The sequence below is a fragment of the Panthera leo genome, chromosome E2, assembly GCF_018350215.1.
Source record: "Panthera leo isolate Ple1 chromosome E2, P.leo_Ple1_pat1.1, whole genome shotgun sequence".
In the NCBI taxonomy this organism is placed as follows: Eukaryota; Metazoa; Chordata; class Mammalia; order Carnivora; family Felidae; genus Panthera; species Panthera leo.
In genome coordinates, this window is record NC_056693.1 from 17,153,985 (window position 1) to 17,177,863 (window position 23,879).

Here is a 23,879-nt window from a genome sequence, read left to right on the forward strand (position 1 = left end):
CACTAAAGTATAAAATATACATCATTCCTTAGTGAGGAGTAAAGTATAGTACCTGAAGAAATGGAAGACGAAGACTAAGAAAGTTATGAATATAAAGGCAACCAAGAGAATATAACAAAATAATTATTATAATAAAATATAACAAACTTTCCATTATTTTCAGAAGGAAAGGCATATGTACTCAAGGAAATCAAAGATCCTATAGTAAAGGATAAAAAAGATGAGGTCAAATTTAAAACAGAACACATAATATTAAATAAAAGAACCAATACTAACCATACTGTTCCTGTCAATAAATACAACTAGAAAAAAAAGAACTATTAAAAGAAAAAGACTATGACAGGCTCATACAGATAATTCTCAGGCTCCAACACACACTTCCTGAATCAAGAAAACCTCCAGGTAAGGCCTAGCAATCTGTATTTAACAAGCCCTCTAGATGATTTTGACACACGCAAAGGTTTAACAACTGACATAATAAAACCTACCTAAACTCTCTGTAAGGTACACATCTAAAACAGGGTGCCTGGGTAGCTCAGTTGGTTAAGTGACTGACTCTTGATTTCAGTTCAGGTCATGATCTCACCGGTTCATGAGACTGAGCCCTACATCAAGCTCTGGCACTGACAGCACAGAGCCTGCTAGGGATTCTCTCTCAGCTCTCTCTCTCTGCCCCTTCCCTGCTTGTGTGCATGTGCACGTGCACTCTCTCTCACTTCTATCTCTCAAAATAAATAAACATTAAAAAAAAAAAACATTAGAAAAAAGGAAATTTTCACTTGTAAAATTCAAATTAAAAAAAAAAATTTAATGTTTATTTTTGATAAAGAGACAGAGCACAAGCAGGGCAGGGGCAGAGAGAGACAGACAGAGAGAGAGAGAGACAGAATCCAAAGCAGGCTCCAGGTTCCAAGCTGTCAGCATAGAGCCTGATGCTGGGCTCAAACCCACGAACCGTGAGATCATGACCTGAGCTGAAATCGGATGCTTAACTGACTGAGCCACCCAAGCACCCCTCACTTGTAAATTTCAAAATATACTGGCTTGAACAAACACTTTGGTCAAAGATAAAATTAAAATAAATTGCAAAACATTCAGAAAAATTCAAAAACAATGTATATCAGAGCCTATAGAACACATTTGAAAAAAATGCTTGGGTAAGTTTTAACATATATGTTTACATTATTCTAAAAAGAAATAACATAGGGCACCTGGGTGATTTAAACTCGGGTCATGATCCCATGGTTCGTTGAGATCTAGCCCTGCATCAGGCTCTGCAGTGACAGCACAGAGCCTGCTTGGGATTCTCTCTCTCCCTCTCTCTCTCTGCTTCTCCCCTGCTTGTGTGCGTGAGCTCGCTCTCTCAAAATAAATAAATAAGCTTTAAAAAAAATAAAAAGAAATAACAATAAAATAAGCATTCAAACCAAGGAATTACAATAAGGAAAAGTAAATGTAAGAAAAAAAAAAGTACAGATAAGAAAAATTAATTATTACAAACAAAATTTGAAATAATAAATCCACAAGTTGATTCTTAGGGAAAAACTAAAGAGGAATAACAGCAAAATTATAAAAATAAAAAATGATTACTTGGAAATAACCATAGACAGAAAAGGACTGTAGAGATTATTCGCTCACCTCCATACAAACAAATTTGAAAACCAAATATTACCTATGAAAACTGAGACCAGAAAAGACAAGAAACCTAAACAGTAAAGTAGATATAGAAAAAAAGAGACCCTTGTTATTTTATTACCCCAGTAGATGGTTCAAGATGTGGAATTTACTAAACTTTTACAAATGACAGTAATAACATTTATTTAAAATTTTCCAATTCTTAAATTCATTATATTTGCAAAAGTATGATGTAGAACAGATCAGGACTTAGCCCACTATATTCCTAACTAAAGAAAACACAGAAATGACATCTTGGTAATTAACACATCTTATATATTTTTTTAAAGTTTATTTATTTATTTTGAGGGAGACAGAGATAGCGGAAGTGGGGGAGGGGCAGAGAGACAGTAGAGAGAGAGAATCCCAAGCAGGTTCCGCATGGGCAGCACAGAGCCTGATGCAGGGTTCAAACTCACAAACTACGAGATCATGACCTGACTCGAAACTAAGAGTCAGCTTAGTTTCGAAACTAAGCTGCTTGCTTATCAGACTCAGCCACCCAGGTGCCCCCCCACCTAAATATTTTCAAAATAGAAGTCAAAATACTCTAATCCTAAGGAAACTATTTTTGTGCTATAATGCCTGACTTGAGTAGTTGCAGCAGAGATCCTAGGACCTACAAAACCTGAAGTATTTACTATCTGGACATTTACAGAAAGTTTACTGGCCTCTTGCCCTACAGTGATCATTTCTCCCTTCTCTACTTGGGTGGAACTAGGATGCACTGTTGACCCGTTTCAACCACAACTAAATGATCAACAGAACCTGGAGGAAATCTGGATCATTTAAAGGATCACAAAGACCAAAGCTACCATGCAAATCTTCATTACTCACCACATAACTGTTATGTGACCAGGAAATCAATTCTTATATTCCTTAAACCAGTACATTTTGGGGTTTATTATAGTCTCTTAGCTTTACCATGATTGATATACTTTTTAGTCCTGTCTAATGCTTTACAATATCATGTATCTGTAGATACCTACTCAACTTGGACACCGTAGCATGAAAGTAGTAACAGACAATAAGAAAATGAATGGACTAGATGCACTGAACATGGCCATGTTTCAGTAAAACTCCTTACAAAAATACATAGTAGGATGTAGTTTGCCAACTCCTGCTCTAACACGTCACCATTTTCACAGAATACATTTAAGAGTTTGGTTGACATTTGAGCATTCTGATATATATTTTGAAAATATTTAATCACTAGACTGGACCTCTTTCCTCAACTGATTCACATAACCACTTGCTACTCAAAATCTGCACTTAGATGTCTAATACGGATCTAATTTACCCTGCCCCAAATCAAACCCTTGTTCTCCCAAACCAACTCCCAAATTCTTCTCATCTCGTTAAATAACAACCTTATTTTCTCAGTTGTTCAAGGCTTGAGCTCAACCCTTGAACAACTCTCTCCTAGGTAACACACCCATTATGTTTCCACATCCTCTTGGCTTTATCTTCAAAATACAGTCAGCATCTGGCCATTTCTCATAATTCTCACTAGGACCACCAAAGTCTAAGCCACATTATGTCTTCCCTGTATTATTTAATAGACTCCTCACTATTCTTGCTACTTTTGCCTTTGCCTCTTTATATATCTTCTCTCAACACAGCAACAACAGTATTCTTGTCATAGTCAAATCATGTCATTGTTAAAGCCTCCTTGTATACTCATAAAAACATTTAGAAGAAAGCACATTTAATAGTGGCTGCTTCTGGGGAACAGAAATGGAGAACTGAGGGCCAGGATTGAGGAACCATTCTTTAATTTTCTTAAAAAAACTTTTTTGTTGTTGTTCATTTTTGAAAGAAACTGATTGAGCAAGTGGGGGAGGGGCAGACAGAGAGAGAGAGAGAGAGAGAAAGAATCCTAAGCAGGCTTCGAGCTGTCAGTGCAGAGCCTGATGTAGGGCTCGAACTCACAAACTGCGAGATCATGACCTGAGCTGAAACCAAGAGTCGGATGCTTAACCGACTGAACCACCCTGGCGCCCCTTAATTTCCTATTAAGTATATGTATTGGATTTTAAAGATGATAGTATTATTTTTAAAGAGTAACAGAGTGTGAACTAGTAGGAAGTCAGCACTAATTTCCAGCCTGCTATATTGTTAAAAAGCAAGAGAGTGAGAAATGTTGTGCTATGATAGTAGGTAGGAAGGGAATAAGAAATAATGATAAGGGGTAATATTCAACTCTCAGATGGAAGTGGGGAGAAATAAAATGTTAGTGAAAGGGAAAACACAATATTTAGGCTAGAAAATTTATAAAATTGAGACTACAAATGAAGTAAAGAGGCTAGCATCCAGAATAGAGGTTACAGGGGCAAGCAGTCCCCCAAAATCTGAGAAAAAAAAAGAGCATGATCAAGCAAGAGAATCTGGAAATGTTATTTAGGTATCTAAAGAATTCCCAGCAACTGTTACTCCAATGGGCTTATAAAAAAACTTGCCTCAAAAGTTTTTTCAGAGGTCGCAGGTTGAGTAACTATAAGAGGGGCGCCTGGGTGGTTAAGCATCTGACCTTGGCTTAGGTCATGATCTCTGGTTTGAGTTCAAGCCTCACATCAGGCTCTCTGCTGTCCGTGTGGAACTGCTCTGGATCCTCTGTCTCCCTCTCTCTGCCCTCCCCATGTGCACACTCTCTCTTTCAAAAACAAACATTAAAAAAAAAAAGATATATCATAAAAAAATAACAATGAATCTTTATCCCATTCATCCTTCTGGGTTCCTTCTTACTCACCTGGAAAGCACCTCCTTTACATTTCTTCCTCAGTTATTCATTGCTCTTCTTGTTTAAACTGGTGTCTTCAAACTTCTAAACAGTGACACAGGACTTGGACATTACTCTTGAGGGTCAAAGCAGAATCCCATAATTCACGCTGAGACCAAAGGATCCTTAAGGGATTTGATGGGTAAAGGAAGTGCAGTTCCTGGGGATGCACAAGGAAGCTGGTCTATGAAAAAGAACAAAGTAATGATGACCTTTTGGCTTAGAAGCTGGAGCACACACATACACATGAGCACATTGAAAAAGAGCATTTACACTTTGCATCCTCAGCCAAACCCATTATGCCATTTAAAGCCTCCACACATTTCAGGAATGGGAAACAGAATTTAGGTTATTTATTTTTCAGAATTTAGGTTATACAGAGAAATTACAAGACTGAGTTGTTAAAGTTCTACAGAATCACAACCTGTGCAAGTGTCACTTGTGGCCTTGTCCTGATTAAAGAGTCACAGTTTTGAATATCATTTTCCCCAATAAAAACATTTTTGTCAGGGTGCCTGGGTGGCTAAGTCAGTTAAGTGTTAGACTCTTTTTTTTTTTTTTTTTTAATTTTTTTTTTCAACGTTTTTTATTTATTTTTGGGACAGAGAGAGACAGAGCATGAACGGGGGAGGGGCAGAGAGAGAGGGAGACACAGAATCGGAAACAGGCTCCAGGCTCCGAGCCATCAGCCCAGAGCCTGACGCGGGGCTCGAACTCACGGACCGCGAGATCGTGACCTGGCTGAAGTCGGACGCTTAACCGACTGCGCCACCCAGGCGCCCCAAGTGTTAGACTCTTGATCTCACCTCGGGTCATAATCTCATGGTTTGTGAGATGGAGCCCCACATTGGGCTCTGTGCTGACAGCATGGAGCCTGCTTGGGATTCTCTCTCCCTCTACCTCTGCCTCTCTACTTACCCCCCTCAAAATAAATAAGCATTAAGGGGAAAAAAAAAAAATCTAGGCCTCCAATATGTAATGGAGAATGAATGACAAAAGTCAAAATTACTCAGAAGCTCTTCCCTGACTCAGATATAAGAGGCTTAAAATCTGGCTGGACAGTGTTACTAATTGATGAAACAGGTAATGCAAAGGGGAATGGATGGAGGCAAACCATAGGAGGCGGAGATACCAGAATTAACATTTTGGACAAAGAGCGTGAAGTTCCGGCGTAGCCTCAAGGTGGAGCTGTCCATTAGCAAATTGGACAGAGCTCAACTACGAATGGACATTTGTTAGTCACCTGTCAAGTGAAGCCACAGCAGTGGAATTTTGTTCTTAGAGGGGGAAAAGAAAAAAAAGATAATTCAGAAACTTAGGAACACTAATAGCTAAGGGACAAACAAACATTAAGTCACTAATGGAGCTTTTTTTTTGAGGGGGAGGTTATTCCTTGGTTTTGACTGGAATTATACAAATGAGAGTAGTGTAATGGAAGTCAAGGAAACATTCAAGAATGAGGCAGTGATAAACATCTGGAAAGTAATGGACTGAACACAGAAACTGAATCCCTCCATCCGTTAAAAATGGAAATATACAACACAGGCAAGCAAAACTGTGATTCTTACCCTTGCCCTAACTATTGCATCTCCCTCCTCTGACAACCGTTATTTTCTGGGTAAACTTCAAAAGGTCTTTCATTAACACTAAAGAATAATCTTCATATACATAAAAGTTCCTTCATGCACCTATGAATACACATTCTTTTTCCCACCCACTAAAAAAGTAGTATATTGCACCAAACAGGCACACTTTCTTCACAAAATAGCTTGAAGATTTTTAAAATGTAAGATATGTATTTCCATTTGGTCAAGCCTTATTTTGGGTCTTTCATTAACACTAAAGAATAATCTTCATATAGATTTTTATACATTTCTTATTTATTCCTAGGTGTTTTATCTGATTTGTCACTATTGTAATTACTGTCTTCATAACTATTACTGATTACCTTTTTCTATGTACCAAAGCTATTATTTGTGTATATGCATTTTTGTACCATGGTTCTTTTTCATTCTACTGAAAAATATATTAAGCGCGATACAATACTAGAAGGAAGCGTCATTTTAGAAGAAAATTTGTTTCGCTACATTTACAAAGGCCAACCTTTGGTCTGGGGAAAACCTGGTCAAATTACGAGTCACTGCCATGTCACTGAGAAACAAGAGAATCTTAAATCTGTTACCTGACATCTCTGAACCAAAGACAGGACATCATCCTTCCCAATTCTGTGCTGTCTACGCTAGTGGAAACTAGCTCTTAAAGCTCTTCCTTAGTCCAGGGCTTTTCAAATTGGCCTCACCAAAGTTCCTCCAAAGAACTGAGTCAATACAGAGGGGGAGTCTAGACATCTAGAAACAAGTTTTCCGGAAATGTTTACTTTAAAAAATTGTTAATACTAATTTTGTTTTCTACTGCACAATGAGTCTGCTTTTATATAAAAATCGCTTTAAAAAGTACTTATCTCTATATCTTAGCCATTTTCCTTTCTTTCAGAAAAACGGATGCTCCAGAAAGATGCATCTTTATTAATTATTTTAGAAACGAGAAAAGTGAGGTTGAGGTTACTCAACCATAAAGCTCACAATGCCATCCATTCTCACACACTTGGAACCACAGAGTTCTCACACAAGTGGTACCTCTACAACAATCTCATACACTCCGTCATACCCCCACCCCCACCCCGCCGCGGTCCCGCCCCAGTTTCCCCCAGTACCCCTGCCCCCATCCACATAGGCTTTGAACAATGCACGTCATAGAAGGCGATTCCTCCCCTTTAGCCTCTCTAGCCATGTCGCAATCTCCAAGAATCCTCCCCTACAGCCTCCCTGACCAGATTCCGAGCCCAGAAACCCAGGTCCCACGCCCAGATCTGCGCTTCGCGAAGCCGAAACCAAACTCACCGGCAGACAAAGACGACCATGGCGAGCCAGAAAGTCTGCGCCTGCGCACTCCTTGGCTGGTTTAACACTCCCAGAGGTCTCCTGGGCTCCGTCAAGCCCCGGCTCAATACCGGACAGAATCTGTCGGTATTGGCCGGTCCTCTACTTTTCTGACTGCGGACTACATTTCCCATAAGTTTCGGTGGTTCGAGTCAGCTTTTTCGCGCTTTCTTTTCTGCGCCAGAGTTTGTGGGAGTGTCTCCCTGGTGAGGGGAGGAGTGTAAGTAGACCGAGTGTCAGGACTCAGTTTAATACTCGACCTGTGTTAACTTTACCTTTGGGAGAGGGCAGTGGTGTGCCTTGGGTTATAATAAACTCAGTTCAGGCATGCCGGGCTTACTCCAAGTAGGAGCCAAGGGGCAAGGCTACCTACCCCTGGAGCGCCGAAACACTGGGCCGCAATTCATGCCTCAGGGTGGGTAGGGGCGGGGATTTCTTTGGCGGGGTTCGAGCCGGGCGCCATCTTCGTCGCGAGTGTGGCGCTTAACTACATTCCCCAGGAGGCACCGCGTTCGCCGTTCCTTCCCTCAGCGCGGCTGGCAGCTTTGAGCTGAGTTGTGCTTGGACGCTAGCTTGTGGTGGTCTCTTAGGGGTTCGGCCGGGCGACTAACACGTTTCAGAGAAGGCCGAGGTTGGACAAAGCCCAGAGCCCCCGGCGTCGGGAGGGAGACCTGAGTATTAAGTCTATTCGGGCAGAAGGGGCTGAGGAGGGGCAGTTGTGAAATTTCGCCACTGTCCCAGTGATATGTGTATGTGTGATTGTGAATATGTGTGATACCGTGTGTGCCGGTGAGGATTAGCTCATTATGCCACTGTGAGTCTGTGTTACTGTGTGTAATACTGTGTATGGATATGGGTTACCTGTGACTGTGTGTCCCCGTAGTGAGTATGCGGTTGTGACTGTGTGACCTTGTATTCCACTTTGTGTACAAGGGTAGAGAGCTTTGTGAATGAGCTCCCGTGGGTATTATGACTGTGGGGAGGGTCGGAAGGTGTTGTGTTTGTGATTGAAGGTGTTACTTTGTGTCTAGTGGTGGGTGTGAGACTGTATGAATTTGGGGAGATTTGTGTTGGTGACTGTGTCACACATAGTCATGTGTGGGAGTACAAGACGGCTGTGAGCCTTGACAGTAAAGACCCTGACTCCTCTCTCTGACCCTGAGATTGATTTGCAAGCTCTGATGTGGAGGAGCAAATGGAGCCAGTTGACCTTGTCATCTGGGCCCCAAGAATGGTCTGTTATATCCTTCCCCATCTTGATTCTCTTCGAGAGAGCTGTCCATTGGAAGAGGAAATACTGGTTGTGATAATGAAAAGTTATGTTAAAGGTGCCTTGGTATTTTCTCTTTATTTCTGAAATGCTTTATTTTTGCTTTTGTTTCCCTTACCTCAGGGGACTTATCTAGAAAAAAATTGCTACAGCAAATGTCAGAGAAATTACTGCCTGTGCTCTTTCCTAGGATTTTTATGGTTTCAGGTCTCACATTTAGGTCTTTAATCCATTTTGAATTTATTTTTGTGTATGCTGTATGAAAGGGGTCCACTTCATTCTTTTGCAAGTTGCTTTCCAGTTTTCCCAACATCATTTGCTGAAGAGACTGTCTTTTTCCCATTGGATATTCCAAAGATTAATTGACCATTCAGTTGTGGATTCATTTCTGGATTTTCTATTCTGTTGATCTATGTATTTGTTTTTGTGCCAGTACCATACTGTTTTGATTCCTGCAGCTTTGTAATAGAATTTGATGTCAGGAATTATGATGCCTCCAGCTTCGCTTTTCTTTTCAAGATTGCTTTGGCCATTCAGGGTCTTTTGTGGTTCCATACAAACTTTAGAATTGTTTGTTCTAGTTCTGTAAAAAAACTGTTGGTATTTTTTTAATGTTTATTTATTTATTTTGAGAGAACATGAGAGAGCGAGGGAGGGGCAGAGAGAGGGAGAGAGAGAATCCCAAACAGGCTCTGTGCTGCAGCACAGAGCCTGGTGTGGGGCTTGAATTCGCAAACTGTGAGATCATGACCTGAGCCAAAATCAAGAGTTGGATGCTTAACTGACTGAGTCACTCAGGCACCCCACCTGAGTTGGTATCTTGATAGGGATTGCATTAAATGTGTAGATTGTTTTAACTAGTATAGACATTTCAACAATATTTGCTCTTCTAGTCCATGAGCATGGAATGTCTTTCCATTTCTTTTGTCAATTTGTTTCATCAGTGTTTATAACACTTTTATAAAACAGTGTTTATAAAACTGTAAGTTTTCAGAGTACAGGTCTTTCACCTCTTTGGTTAGATTTATTCCTAGGTATCTTATTATTTTTGGTGTAATTGTAAATGGGTTTGTTATATTCTCTTTCTGCTGCTTCATTATTGGTGTGTAGAAGTGCAGCCTATTTCTGTAGATTGATTTTGTACCCTGCCACGTTACTGAATGTGTTTATCAGTTTTAGCAGTTTTTTGGTGGAGTTTTTGGGTATTCTATATATTGTATCATGTCATCTGTAAATAGTGAAAGTTATACTTCTTCCTGATTTGGATGCCTTTTATTTTTTCTTGTTGTCTGATTGCTGTGGCTAGGACCTCCAGTATTAATGTTGAGTAACAGTGGTGAGAGTGGAAAACCTTGTCTTGTTCGTAACCTTAGGGGAAAGGCTCTCAGTTTTTCCCTACTCAGGATGATGTTAGCTGTGAGTTTTTCATATATGGCCTTTATTATGTTGAGGTATGTTCTCTCTGCTTTGGTGAGTTTTTTTTTTTTAATTTTTTAATGTTTATTTATTTTTGAGAGACAGAGCATAAGCGGGGGAGGGGCAGAGAGAGAGGGAGACACAGAATCCGAAGCAGGCTCCAGACTCTGAGCTGTCAGCACAGAGCCTGATGCAGGGCTCGAACTCAGACTTCGAGATCATAACCTGAGCCAAAGATGGATGCTTAACTGACTGAGCTACCCAGGTGCCCTTGGTGAGAGTTTTTATCATGAGTGGATGTTGTAGTTTGTTAAGTGCTTTTTCTGCATTTATTTAAATGGTCATATAGTTCTTTTTATTGTTTAAAGTTTATTTTTGAGAGAGAGATCGCACGCACGTGTGTGTGCGTGTGTGTGTGTCTGTGTGTGGGGGCGGGGGAGGGACAGAGAGAGAGGGGGGTAGAGGATCCAAAGCGGTCTTGGCGCTGACAGCAGTAAGCCTGATGTGGGCCTCGAACTCTCAAACTGCAAGATCTTGACCTGAGCCAAAGTCAGACAGTCAATCAACCAAGCCACCCAGGCATCCTGAAATGGTCATATGGTTCTTATCTTTTCTCTTATTGGTGTGCTCTATCACGTTGATTGATTTGCAAATATATAATCACACTTGCAACCCAGGAATAAATCTCACTTCATTATGGTGAATGATTTTTTTAAATGTATTATTGGGTTCTGTTTGCTAGTATTTTATTGTGAATTTTTCCATCTATGGTCATCAGAGATACTGGCCTGTAGTTCTCTTTGTGGTGTCTTTATTTGCTTTTGGTGTCAGGGTATTGATGGCCTCATGGAATGAATTTGGAAGTTTTCCCTCCTCTTCTGATTTTTGGAATAGTTTGAGAAGAATAGGCATTAATTCTTCTTTAAACGTTAGGTAAAATTGGCCTGTGAAGTCATCTGGACCTGGACTTTTGTTTATTTTGGAGTTTTTTATTACTGATTCAATTTCATTGCTGATAATTGGTCTGTTCAAATTTTCTTCCTGCTTCAGTTTTGGTAGGTTATATGTTTCTAGGAATTTATCCATTACTTCTAGGTTGTCCAATTTGTGCATATATTTTTTAATAATATTCTCTTGTATTTTTGTGCCATTTGTTGTTATTTCTCCTCTCTTATTTGTATTTATTTAGGGTCCTTTCTCTTTTTTTTGATAAGTCTGGGTAGATGTTTATCAATTTTATTGATATTTCAAGGAACTAGCTCCTGGTTTCATTGATCTGTTCTACTGTTTAATTTTCTGTATTATTTACTTCTGCTCTGATCTTTATTATTTCCTTCCTTCTGCTGATTTTAGGTTTTGTTTGTTATTCTTTTTCTAGCTCCTTTAGTTGTATGGTTAGGTTGAAATTTTTCTTGCTTCTTGAGATAGGCCTGTATTGCTATAAACTTGTCTTAGAACTCTTAGAACTGGTTTTGCTGCATCCCAAAAATTTTGAACTGTTTTGTTTTCATTTTCATGTACTTTTTTATTTCTTCTTTTATTTCCTGATTAACCTATCATTATTTAGTAGCATGTTATTTATCCTCCATGTACTTGTGGTCTTTCCAGATTTTTTCTTGTGGTTCACTTTAGTTTCACAGTGTTGTAGTTAGAAAAGATGCATGGTATGACTTCAGTCTTTTGGAATTCGTTGAGGTTTGTTTTTTGGCCTAATATGTGACATATTCTGGAGAATGTTCCATGTGCACTTGAAAAGAATGTGTATTCTGATGTTTTAGGATGGAATGTTCTGAATGTATCTGATACGTCTATTTGGTCCAGTGTGTCATTCAAAGTCCTTGTTGACTGTTTTTTTGGATGATCTTTCCATTGATGTAAGTGGGATGTTAACGTTCCTGCCATTATTGTATTGTAGATTTGTTTCCATGTGTTTATGAACTGCTTTATGTGTTTGGGTGCTTCCATGTTGGGTCTGTAAGTATTTATGATTTATATCATCTTGTTGCATCATTTCCTTTATTGTTATATAGTGTCCTTCTTTGTCTCTTGTTATCCTCTTTGTTTTAAAGTCTATTTTGTCTGATCTAAGTATCGCTATTCCAGCTTTCTTTTGAGATCTATTTGCATGATAAATGTTTCTCCATTCCCTCACTTTCAAACTGCCGGTATCTTTAGGTCTAAAATTAGTCTCTTATAGGCAGCATATAGAGGGGGCTTGTTTTTGTTTTGTTTTGTTTTTATCCCTTCTGTCACCCTCTATCTTTTGATTGGAATATTTACTCTATTTACATTTAAAGTAACTATTGATATGTGTTTATTGCCTTTTTTTTTTTTTTTTTACTTGTTTTGTAGTTGTTTCTAAAGATTTTCTGATTCTTTCTTGTCTTTTACTCTTTCACCGTTTGCTGGTTTACTTTAGTGGTATATTTGTATTTCTGTTTTTCTTTGCATATCTATTAGTGGCTTTTGATTTCTGGTTTCCATTATGTATGTACATAACATCTTGTGCATATAGCAATCTATATTAAGTTAATGGTCATTTAAGTTTGAACCTATTCTTTACTCTTGTCCTCCCCATGTTTTAGGTATATGGTATCACATTGTACTTCCTTTTTGGTGTATGTGTGAGATTCTTGACTGATTTTTTACAGAAATATTCATTTTTAATGCCTTTGTGTTCTCTACCTTCATACTGTCATTTTTAGTCTTTCCTTTCCACTCAAAGAGTACCCTTTAATATTTCTTACAGAGCTTGTTTAGTGGTCATGAATTCCTTTAGTTTTTGTTTGTCTGGGAAACTCTCTTCTTCTATTCTGAATGATTGGCTTGATGGATAGAGTATTCTTGGTTGCACATTTTCCCATTCAGCCTTTGAATATATCATGCCACTCCTTTCTGGCTTTGCAAGTTTCTGCTGAAAACTCCGCTGATAGCCTTATGGGATTTCCTTTGTATGTAGCTGTCTTCTTTTCTCTTGCTGCTTTTAATATATTTTTTTACCACTGTATTTTGCCAGTATGATTATAACATGCCTTAGTGTGGATCTGCCTTTGTTGATTTTGTTGGGGGTTCTCTTTGCATCCTGGATCTGGATATCTGTTTCCTTCCCCAGATTAGGGAAGTTTTTAGTCATCGTTTCTTTTTTTTTTTTTTTTTTTTTTTTTTAATTTTTTAAAATTTACATCCAAATTAGCATACAGTGAAACAATGATTTCAGGAGTAGATTCCTTAATGCCCTTACCCATTTAGCCCATCCCTCCTCCCCCAACCCCTCCAGTAACCCTCAGTTTGTTTTCCATATTTAAGAGTCTCTTATGTTTTGTCCCTCTCCCTGTTTTAATATTATTTTTGTTTCCCTTCCCTTATGTTCATCTGTTTTGTCTCTTAAAGTCCTCATATGAGTGAGGTCATATGATATTTGTCTTTCTCTAACTAATTTCACTTAGCATAATACCCTCCAGTTCCATCCACATAGTCGCAAGTGGCAAGATTTCATTCTTTTTGATTGCCGAGTAATACTCCATTGTATATATATATACCACATCTTCTTTATCCATTCATCCATCGATGGACATTTGGGCTCTTTCCATACTTTGGCTATTGTTGATAGTGCTGCTATAAACATTGGGGTGCATGTGTCCCTTCGAAACATCACACCTGTATCCCATGGATAAATGACTAGTAGTGCAATTGCTGGGCCATAGGATAGTTCTATTTTTAGTTTTTTGAGGAACCTCCATACTGTTTTCCAGAATGGCTGCACCAGCTTGCATTCCCACCAACAATGCAAAAGAGATCCTCTTTCTCCACATCCTCGCCAACATCTGTTTTTGCCTGAGTTGTTAATGTTAGCCATTCTGACAGGTGTAAGGTGGTATTTCATTGTGGTTTTGATTTGTATTTCCCTGATGATGAGTGATGTTGAGCATTTTTTCATGTGTTGGTTGGCCATATGGATGTCTTCCTTGGAGAAGTGTCTATTCTTGTCTTTTGCCCATTTCTTCACTGGATTATTTGTGTTTTGGGTGTTGAGTTTGATAAGTTCGTTATAGATTTTGGATACTAACACTTTATTTGATATGTCATTTGCAAATATCTTCTCCCATTCTGTCGGTTGCCTTTTGGTTTTGCTGATTGTTTTCTTCACTGTGCAGAAGCTTTTTATTTTGATGAGGTCCCAGTAGTTCATTTTTGCTTTTGTTTCCCTTGCCTCCAGAGACGTGTTGAGTAAGAAGTTGCTGCAGGCAAGATCAAAGAGGTTTTTGCCTGCTTTCTCCTTGGGGATTTTGATGGCTTCCTGTCTTACATTTAGGTCTTCCATCCATTTTGAGTTTATTTTTGTGTATGGTATAAGAAAGTGGTCCTGGTTCATTCTGTACAGCATGTCGCTGTCCAGTTTTCCCAGCACCACTTGCTGAAGAGACTGTGTTTATTCCATTGTATATTCTTTCCTGCTTTGTCAAAGATTAGTTGACCATAAGTTTGTGGGCATTGTTTCTTCAAATAAATTTTCTTCCCCCTTTTCTCTCTCTTCTGGGACTCCTATAATAGGAATGTTATTACGCCTGATGGAGTCACTGTGTCCCCTAAGTGTATTCTTAGTTTGCATAATTCTTTTTTCCCTCTTCTGTTCAGCTTGATTAGTTTTCATTACTCTGTTTTCTAGGTCATTAATTTGTTTCTCTGCTTCTGACAGCCTGTTTTTCATTCCATTAAGAATGTTACTCATTTGTTTATTGAGCCCTTTATCTCTGGTGTGGTATTTCTTATACCTGGGTTAATTGTTTCACTGATGTCCTCTACTCTTTTGTCAATTCCAGTGATTATCCTTATGATCATTGCTTTAAATTCTTCAGCAGGCATGTTACTTATATCTGTTTTGTTTAGAACTCCAGCTGTGGCCTTGTTTGTTCTGTGCCCTTGTCATGTTCTTTCATTTGGGACAAATTTCTGTGTCTTCTCATTTTGTCTAAGTCTCTGTGCCTGTTTCTCTGTGTTAGGAAGGTTAGCTATATCTTCTTTGACTGCAATGGCATTATGAAGAAGAGGTCTGTAGTGCCCTGCAGTGTAGTGTCCCTTGTTCCCTAGGGCCTGGTGCTTCTTAGGAGTATCTGCAGTGTGTGCTCCATGAGTTCTGCTGTTGTGTCCTAGCTACTGTATTCTTCAGGCCAGTCATCTGCAGAGACTCTTTTTGCCTGTTGTGGGCAATGATTGGTTCCTCACCTGAATGTGATACTCTTTAACTAGGTGTGCTCTGGTCTGCTTGTGAAATGATACCTGTCACCACTACCACTGAACCTAGGCCTCATAAAGCTCCCAGCTCAGGAGCTGTGGTGTTAGCAAGGGTCTTCTGGGAGAGGGGGAATCACTGTGCTGGGACAGAATCAAGTTGACTGAGAAGGGCTGTTCTTCTGGACTTCATGGTGGGGCGCAGGGCTTGGTATGAGCAACTTAGGTAGAGAGTGTGAATGTTGTTCTGGTTCCTGCAGGTGCTTATGATGAGGGGCGAGGGAGTGAAATGACTCCTGACAGTTTCTTTGTTCCCAGAAGGGTCTCTCCTTGAATGCTGTGGCTACTGCTCTGGGACACTCTTCGAGATGAGCAACTAACCTCCCTAGCTTGTGCCCCAAGCATTCTTCAGTTTGCTGTTTCTGTGCTGTTTGTTTGTGTGCTCTTTGCCCTGACTTTTCTTCAAGAGCAGCCATTTATAACCATGTGTTTAGTAAGAATGGTAAGGTACATGAACGTGCAACATATATTGTCAACCTGAAAATAAAGATCCACAATGAGAGGCAAATGAGTGTTTACTTGGAATTGAAGAATTACAGTTAGGGAAGCACAGATTCTGCCAGTAACCAGAAAAGTGTCCCACCTGTGAGGTGAAAGCAAGGGGTTTTTACCTGACTTGGATAAAAGGGAAAAAAAGTTAATTGGAACTAACGGGCTGAGCCAATGTGATTACACATTGACCAACTGCTGTCTTGGTGTTAATAAATGAAATTGTTCCTGCGGCACCTGGATGGCTTATTTGGTTGGGTATCTGATTCTTGATTTTGGCTCAGGTCATGATTTCATTATTTTGTAAGTTCCAGGCCCACACTGGGCTCTGTGCTGGCTGCCTGGAGCCTGCTTGGGATTCTCCCTATCTTTTTGCCCCTACCCCTGCTCGTGCTCTGTCTCTCTCAAAATAAATGAATAAACTTAAAAAAATAAATGAAATTGATCCTCCTATGCATTAATTAACTATTCTGTCTTCAGAAAGTCCACAGCCACCAGTTTATTGATCAGGATATCCATTGTCCTGTTGACTTTACCAACAATTGCTTGTAAGACAGTTGCCACTTCTGGGCCAGACCAAGGGTCTTTTTGCCCAGTTTAAGCTTATTAGATCATTAGCCATTTGTTTTAGAAAGGAAAATGGAGCTTCTCTCAAAAATGGAGTCTCTCATATCCAGAAATTTTGTACAATTTCACAATATTAAATGAAAATAGAGGGTTTTAAGTTGTACATATAGGAAAGTTATTTGGTAAAAAATATTTACCTGTAGATGTATGAAATATGTATTAGCGTTTAATAATTTCCATTGTAACTGTGAGGTTTATGAAAGAAGGGATTTATTGTGTTTGTTAAGTCTTCAGTATTTACTACAACAACTAGCACATGGTTGGCACTCATTAGATATTTGATGAAAGAATAGTTAAGTTAGTACTTAATAAGTAATAGCAGTTACTTACTTTCTGGTTGCACAGAATAAACAGGCACAGAATGCCTTATGTTTGTGTTACTCTGTCTAAAAGTACTCTACATTTGTTAGCTCTAACTTATGTGCCAAAGAATATATTAATCCTGTGTTCTTCAAACGGGGTATGAGTTCTTTAGCATTCACAGGACTTTTGATATGGGTGAAAGATACTGTTACTTATGTTTTCTTTAAGGTTTATTTTACTAAATTTCTACACATAATGAATAACATATCAATAATCATCTTTTTAGAGCATTTAAACTTGATTACTAATTTTGATAAGTATAAATTCTTTAAGCTGTTTAAAGTTCAATTATAACATTAGTGAGTGTAATATTTTAATTTATAATAAATGTTATTTGGTTTTCATAGCCTATTCTGGCACTGAGCTCCTAACATCCTTAGAATTTACTAAGTTTAGAGAGCTATGGAGATGTCTTTTGTTATGTTATGAAGCGACACCGTGAAACCCTTAAGTAACCAAAGCAGGGGCTGGTTGCTAGTGGCCCTGATCATGTGATTAGAGGGTTGGAACTTTCAGCACCCCACCCTCCATCCCAACTTCTGTGGAGGGGAGAAGTGCTGGAGGTTGAATTATTTCCCAAAGGCCAGTGATTTAATCAATTGAGGCTATTGTTAAAAAGATTCAACAGAGTCAACTTTACAGATTCAGTTGGCATTATGAAATGATTCATGAATCTGGCAGCATTCCATTGTTGCTGAGCCTGAAATCAGATTCATTTGCCCCATGCACAGTAAGCCCATTTCTGAGTCACCAGGTTTGAAACAGAGAAAGATTTATTGAAGGGCAACCCAATGAGAAGCCCAATAGGTCCCAAATCTCCTTTGTCCTGTTGAGCCTAGGAACAGTTTATATATTAGCAAAGTATGTGGGTTTTAGGGCAGGAAATGTATGGGCCTTGAAACTTCTAGAGAAGGTTTTTTTTTTTTTTTAAAGACAGTTATTTTTTTTTAATTTTTTTTTAATGTTTATTTATTTTTGAGACAGAGAGAGACAGAGAATGAACAAGGGAGAGTCAGAGAGAGAGGGAGACACAGAATCTGAAGCAGGCTCCAGACTCTGAGCAGTCAGCACAGAGCCCGACGCGGGGCCCGAACTCACAGACTGTGAGATCATGACCTGAGCCGAAGTCGGCCGCTTAACCGACTGAGCCACCCAGGCGCCCCAAGACTTAGTTATTTTTGAGAGAGAGGGTATAAGCAGGAAAGGGGCACTTAACATTTGATCACATTGTTCCTTTTTTTTTTCCTCTTGAATACAAGATCTTTTAAGGTCTACTCTCTTAGCTGCTTTGAAATATATAATACAGTATTATTAACTGTACTCAACTTGCTGTACATTTCCAAGACTTACCTTTTAACTAGGAGCTTGTACCTTTTGACCACCTCTTCCTATTTTCCCCACTCTCTACACCCCACCTCTGGCAACCACCAGTCTGTTCTCTGTACCTATGAGTTTAGGTTTTTTCTTTTTTAGATTCTAGATATAAGTGGGATGATACAGTAATTGCCTTTCTCTGACTTACTTCACTTAGCACAATGTTCTCAAGGTCCATCCATGTTGTTGTAAATGGCAAAATTTCCTTTTTTTCAAGGCAAAGTAATATTCTATTGTATGTATGTATACACACCCCCCACGCACACTCAATTTGTGTCCATTAATCCACTAACGGACACTTCAATTGTTTCCATGCCTTAGCTATTATAAATACTGCTGCAGTGAACATGGGGTGCAGATATCTTTTCAAGATTATGATTTAATTTCCTTCAATAAATACCTAGAATTGGAATTGCTGGATCATATGGTGGTTCTGTTAAGTCTTTGAGGAAACTGCTATTTTCCATAGTGTTTTTCCAATTTACATTCCCAGTAGTAGTGCAAGAGCATTCCCTTTTCTCCACATCCTCACCAACACTTACTATTTCTTGACTTTTTGGTAATAGTTATTCTAGCACATGTGGTGATATTTCATTGTGGTTTACATTTGCCTTGATTTGCATTACCATTATGATTAGGTGCCTTTTCATCTTCCTGGATGGCATTTGTATATCTTTGAAAAAATGTCTTTTGAGACCCTCTTAAATTTTTTTTTAATGTTTATTTATTTTTGAGAGAGAAAGAGAAAGACAGAGCATGAGCAGGAGAGGGGCAAAGAGAGAGGGAGACACAGAATCTGAAGCAGGCTCCAGACTCTGAGCTATCAGCAGAGAGCCCGACACAGGACTCGAACCCAACAAACCATGAGATCATGACTTGAGCCAAAGTTGGACATTTAACTGACTGAGCCACCCAGGTGCCCCAAGAGATCCTCTTAAATTTGTAATTGGATCTTTTTTTCTATTGAGTTGTATGAGTTCTTTGTATATTTGGGGTGTTATAAGATACATTATTTGCAAATTATAATAATTTTCTCCCATTTTGTAGGTTACCTTTCATTTTGTTGACTTTTTAGTTAGGTGTGGTCTCACTTGTTGAATTTTGCTTTAGGTATCAAATCCAAAAAATCATCGCTAGGAAGGAGGTCTATGAGCTTAGTCTCTATGTTTTCTTATCAGAGTTTTATGGTTTCAGTTCTTATATTCAATTATTTAATACATTTTGACTTGATTTTTGTGTGTGCTGTTAGTGCCCAGTTTCATTCTTTTCCTTGTGGCCCAATACCTACTGTATATTTTTGCTTCCTTTTTCATAAAATAATTGACTATATATGCATGAGTTTATGTTTGGACTCTCTAGTCTGTTCCATTGGTGTACATGTCTGTTTTTCTTTTAATGTTTGTTTATTTTGAGAGAGAGCGAGAGCACTCGAACAGGGGATGGACAGAGAGGAGAGAGTGAGAATCCCAAGCAGGCTCTCTGAGCCCACGAACTGGGAGATCATGACCTGAGCCAAAATCAAGGGTCAGATGTTCAACCAAGTGAGCCAACCAGGCCCTTTTTTTTTTTTTTTTTAAATTTAGATGTTTATTTATTTTAGAGAGAGAGTCAAAGTGAGAGTGAGGAAGAGACAGAGAGAGAGGGAGACACAGAATTTGAAGCAGGCTCCAAGCTCTGAGCTGTTAGCACAGAGCCCGATATGGGGCTCAAACTCACAACCATGAGATCATGACCTGAGCCAAAGTTGAACACTTAACCAACTCTACTGAGCCACCCAGGCACCCCTTGTTTTGTGTATTTTTTATTTTTTTATTTTTTTTAATGTTTATTTTTGAAGGAGAGAGAGACGGAGTGTGAGTGGGGGAGGGGCAGAGAGAGAGGAAAACACAGAATCCGAAGGAGGCTCCAGGCTCTGAGCTGTCAGCACAGAGCACGACGGGAGGCTCAAACCCTGAAACTGCGAGATCATGACCTGAGCTGAAGTCGGACACTTAACCGACTGAGCCACCCAGGTGCCCCCAGTTTTTTTTTTCTAACATTTATTTATTTTTGAGACAGAGAGAGACAGAGCATGAACGGGAGAGGGTCAGAGAGAGAGGGAGACACAGAATCAGAAACACACAGAATCTGAAACAGGCACAGAGCCTGACTCAGGGCTCGAACTCACAGACCACAAGATCATGACCTGAGCCGAAGTCGGACGCTTAACCAACTGAGCCACCCAGGTGCCCCACCCCTTGTTTTGTTTTTTAAAGTAAGCTCTACGTCCAACATGGGGCTTGAACTCAAGATCCCAAGATCAAGAGTCACATGCTTTGCTGACTGAGCCAGCCAGGCACCCCAATAACCATTCTGTTTTGATTACTATAGCTTTGTAATACAATTTGAGATCTGGAAGTATAATGCCTCCAGCATTGTTTTTTTTCAAGATGGATTTGGTTATTTGACATCTTCTGTGGTTTCATACAAATTTTAGGATCATTTGTTCTGGTTCTGTGAAAAATGCTGTTGGTATTTTGATAGGAATTGCATTAAATCTGTAGATTGCCTTTTGTAGTATGGACATTTAAGAAATATTTATTCTCCCAACTTGTGAGCATGGAATATTTTACCATTTGTTTGTGTCATCTTCAATTGCTTTCGTCAGTGTTTTATAATTTTCAGAGTACTGGGGCACCTGGGTGGCTCAGTCAGTTAAGCATCTGACTTTGGCTCAGGTCATGATCTTATGGTTCATGAGTTTGAGCCCCACGTCAGGATCTGTGCTAACAGCTCAGGGTCTGCAACCTGCTTCGGATTCTGTGTCTCCCCCTCTCTCTGCCCCTCCCCTGCTCATATTCTGTGTGTCTCTCTCTCTCAAAAATAAATAAACATTAAAAAATTTATAATTTTCAGAGTATAGGTCTTTTACCCTAGTTAATTTATTCCTAGGTGTTTTTTTTTTTTATTTTTTTAATGTTTTACTTATTTTTGAGAGAGAGACAGAGAACGAGCAGGGGAGGGGGAGAGACAGAAGGAGACACAGAATCTGAAACAGGCTCCAGGCTCTGACAGCTCAGAGCCGACGTGGGGCTCGAACTTGTGAACCTCGAGGTCATGACCTGAGCTGAAGTTGGGTGCTTAACCGACTGAGCCACCCAGATACCCCTGTTCCTAGGTATTTTATTTTTGGTGCAATTATAAATTAGATTGTTTTCTTAATTTCTTTCTGCTACCTCATTATTAGTGTATAGAAATACAGTGGATTTCTGTGCATTAATTTTGTATCCTGTGACATTACAGAAGTCATTTGTGAGTTCTGGTAGTTTTTTGATGGAATCTTTAGAGTTTTCTATATAGTATATCATGTCATCTGCAAATAGTGAAAGTTTTACTTCTTCCTTAACTAATTTGGATGGCTTTTATTTCTTTGTGGTGTCTGATTGTTGTGACTAGGACTTCCAGTATTATCTTGAATAAAAGTGTAAGAGTGGACATTCATGTCTTATTCCTGATCTTGGGGGGAAAGCTCTCAGTTCTTTACCATTGAGTATAATGCTAACTGTGAGTTTTTCATATATGGCCTTTATTGTGTTTTGAGGTACATTTCCTCTAAACCTACTTTGTTGAGGTTTTTATCATGAATGGATGTTGTACTTTGTGAAGTGCTTTTTCTAGGTCTATTGAAATGATCACATGGTTTTTATCCTTTCTCTTATTGATGTGATGTATCACATTGATTGATTTGTGAATATTGAGCTACCCTTGCAGCCCAAGAATAAATCTTACTTCCTCGTGGTGAATTATTTTTTTTAATGTATTGTTGGATTCAGTTTGCTAATATATTATTGAGGATTTTTATATCTATGCTCATCAGAGATATTGGCCTATAGTTCTCTCTCTCTTTTTTTTTTTTTTTTTTTTTTTTTTTGTAGTCTATCTGGCTTTGGTATCAGGGTAATGCTGGCCTCATACAATAAATATGAAAGCTTTCCTGTCTCTTCTTTTTTTCTCTTTTTTTGGGAGGGGGGATAGTCTGAGAGGTATAGGTATTAATTCTTTTTAAACGTTTGGTAGAATTTACCTATGTACCTGTCTGGTCATGGACTTTTGTTTGTCAGGAGTTTTTTGATTACTGATTTAATTTCATTGCTGTTAATTGGTCTGTTCAAATTTTCTGTTTCTTCCTGCTTCAGTTTTGGCAGGCTATATGTTTCTAGGAATTTATCCATTTCTTCTAGGATGTCCAATTTGCTGGCATATAAGTCATAATATTCTCTTATACTGTTTTGTATTTCTGTGGCATTGGTTGTTATTTCTCCCTTTCATTTCTGATTTTGTTTGAGTCCTCTTTTTCTTTTGACCAGCCTGGCTAAAGGTTTATCTATTTTGTTGATCTTTTCAAAGAAACCCTCTTGGTTTCATTAATCTGTTCTATTGGTTTTTTTAGTTTCTATTTCATTTATTTCTGCTGTAATCTTTATCATTTCTTTCACTCTTTCTACTGGCTTTTGGTTTATTTATTCTTTTTCTAGTTCCTCAAGGTGTATGGTTAGGTTCTTGGAGATTTTTCTTGCTTCTTGTGATAGGCCTGTATTTCTTTAAACTTTCCTTTTAGCATAGGTTTTGCCATATGCCAATGATTTTGGCACTGTTGTTTTTTCATTTTCTTTTGTCTCTATGTATATTTTAATTTCCTTTTTGATTTTTTGGTTGACCCATTCATTGTTTAGTAGCATGTTATTTAGCCTCTATGTGTTTGCTTTCTTTCAGCATTTTTTCTTGTGGTTGGTTTCTAGTTTCTGAGCATTGTGGTCAGAAATGATGCATGATATGACTTCAGTCTTTTTGAATTTGTTTCGATTTGTTTTGTGGTCTAACATGTCACCTATTCCAGAGAATGTTCTACATGCCCTTGAAAAGAATGTGTATGGGGCACCTGGGTGGCTCAGTTATTTAAGCGTCAGACTTCAGCTCAGGTCATGATCTCGTGGTTCATGAGTTCTAGCCCTGTATCGGGCTCTGTGCTGACAGCTCAGAGCCTGGGCCTGCTTCAGATTCTGTCTCCCTCTCTCTCTGCCTCTCCCCAACTCGTACGCTCTCTCTGTCAAAAATAAATAAAAACATTTAAAAAATTAAAAAAGAAAATGTGTATTTTGCTATTTTAAGATGGAATGTTATGAATATATCTGTTAGATCCATCTGGTCTAATGTGTCATTCAAAAAACACTGTTTCCTTGTTGATTTTTGTTTAGGTGATCTGTCTGTTGATGTAAGTGGGGTGTTAAAGTTCCATACTATTATTGTATCACTATAGGTTACTTCCTTTATGTTTGTTATTAGCTGTTTTATGTGTGTGTGTGCTTTCATGTTGAATGCATAAATATTTACATTTATTATATCTTCTTTTTGGATTGTTCCCTTTATGGTTGTGTAGTATCCTTTATCTGTTGTTACAGTCTTTGTTTTAGCGTCTATTTTGTCTATTATAAATATTGCTACTCTAGCTTTCTTTTCAAGGCTGTATGAATTTCACTGCCCTGTGTTTGAATTTACTGATCCTTTCTTCCACCTCACTAGTCTGCTGTTGAACCCTTGTGTTGTATTTTTTAATTCAGTGATTGTATTTTTCATTTCTGTGATTTCTGTGTGGTACTTTCTAATTTGTCTCTTTGTTGAA

The 23,879-nt window shown here is 38.7% G+C and overlaps 1 protein-coding gene across 4 annotated transcripts in view; it reads right to left on the reverse strand.

The window, feature by feature from the left end:
* Positions 1-23,879, reverse strand: part of ZNF260 (zinc finger protein 260) — a 56,561-nt gene that overhangs the window by 10,012 nt on the left and 22,670 nt on the right. The window contains exons 1-2 of one of the 4 annotated variants that reach the window (XM_042920153.1): positions 7,354-7,677; positions 4,424-4,637 (exon numbers count right to left, since the gene is read on the reverse strand). The exons of 1 other annotated variant lie outside the window; for it this stretch is intronic. The gene's annotated coding sequence lies outside the window, so the exon portion shown is untranslated. Of the gene's footprint in view, positions 1-4,423; positions 4,638-4,877; positions 4,967-6,635; positions 6,903-7,353; positions 7,678-23,879 lie in introns of those variants that run through there. 2 more of the 4 variants (XM_042920155.1, XM_042920154.1) reach the window with 2 other exon arrangements.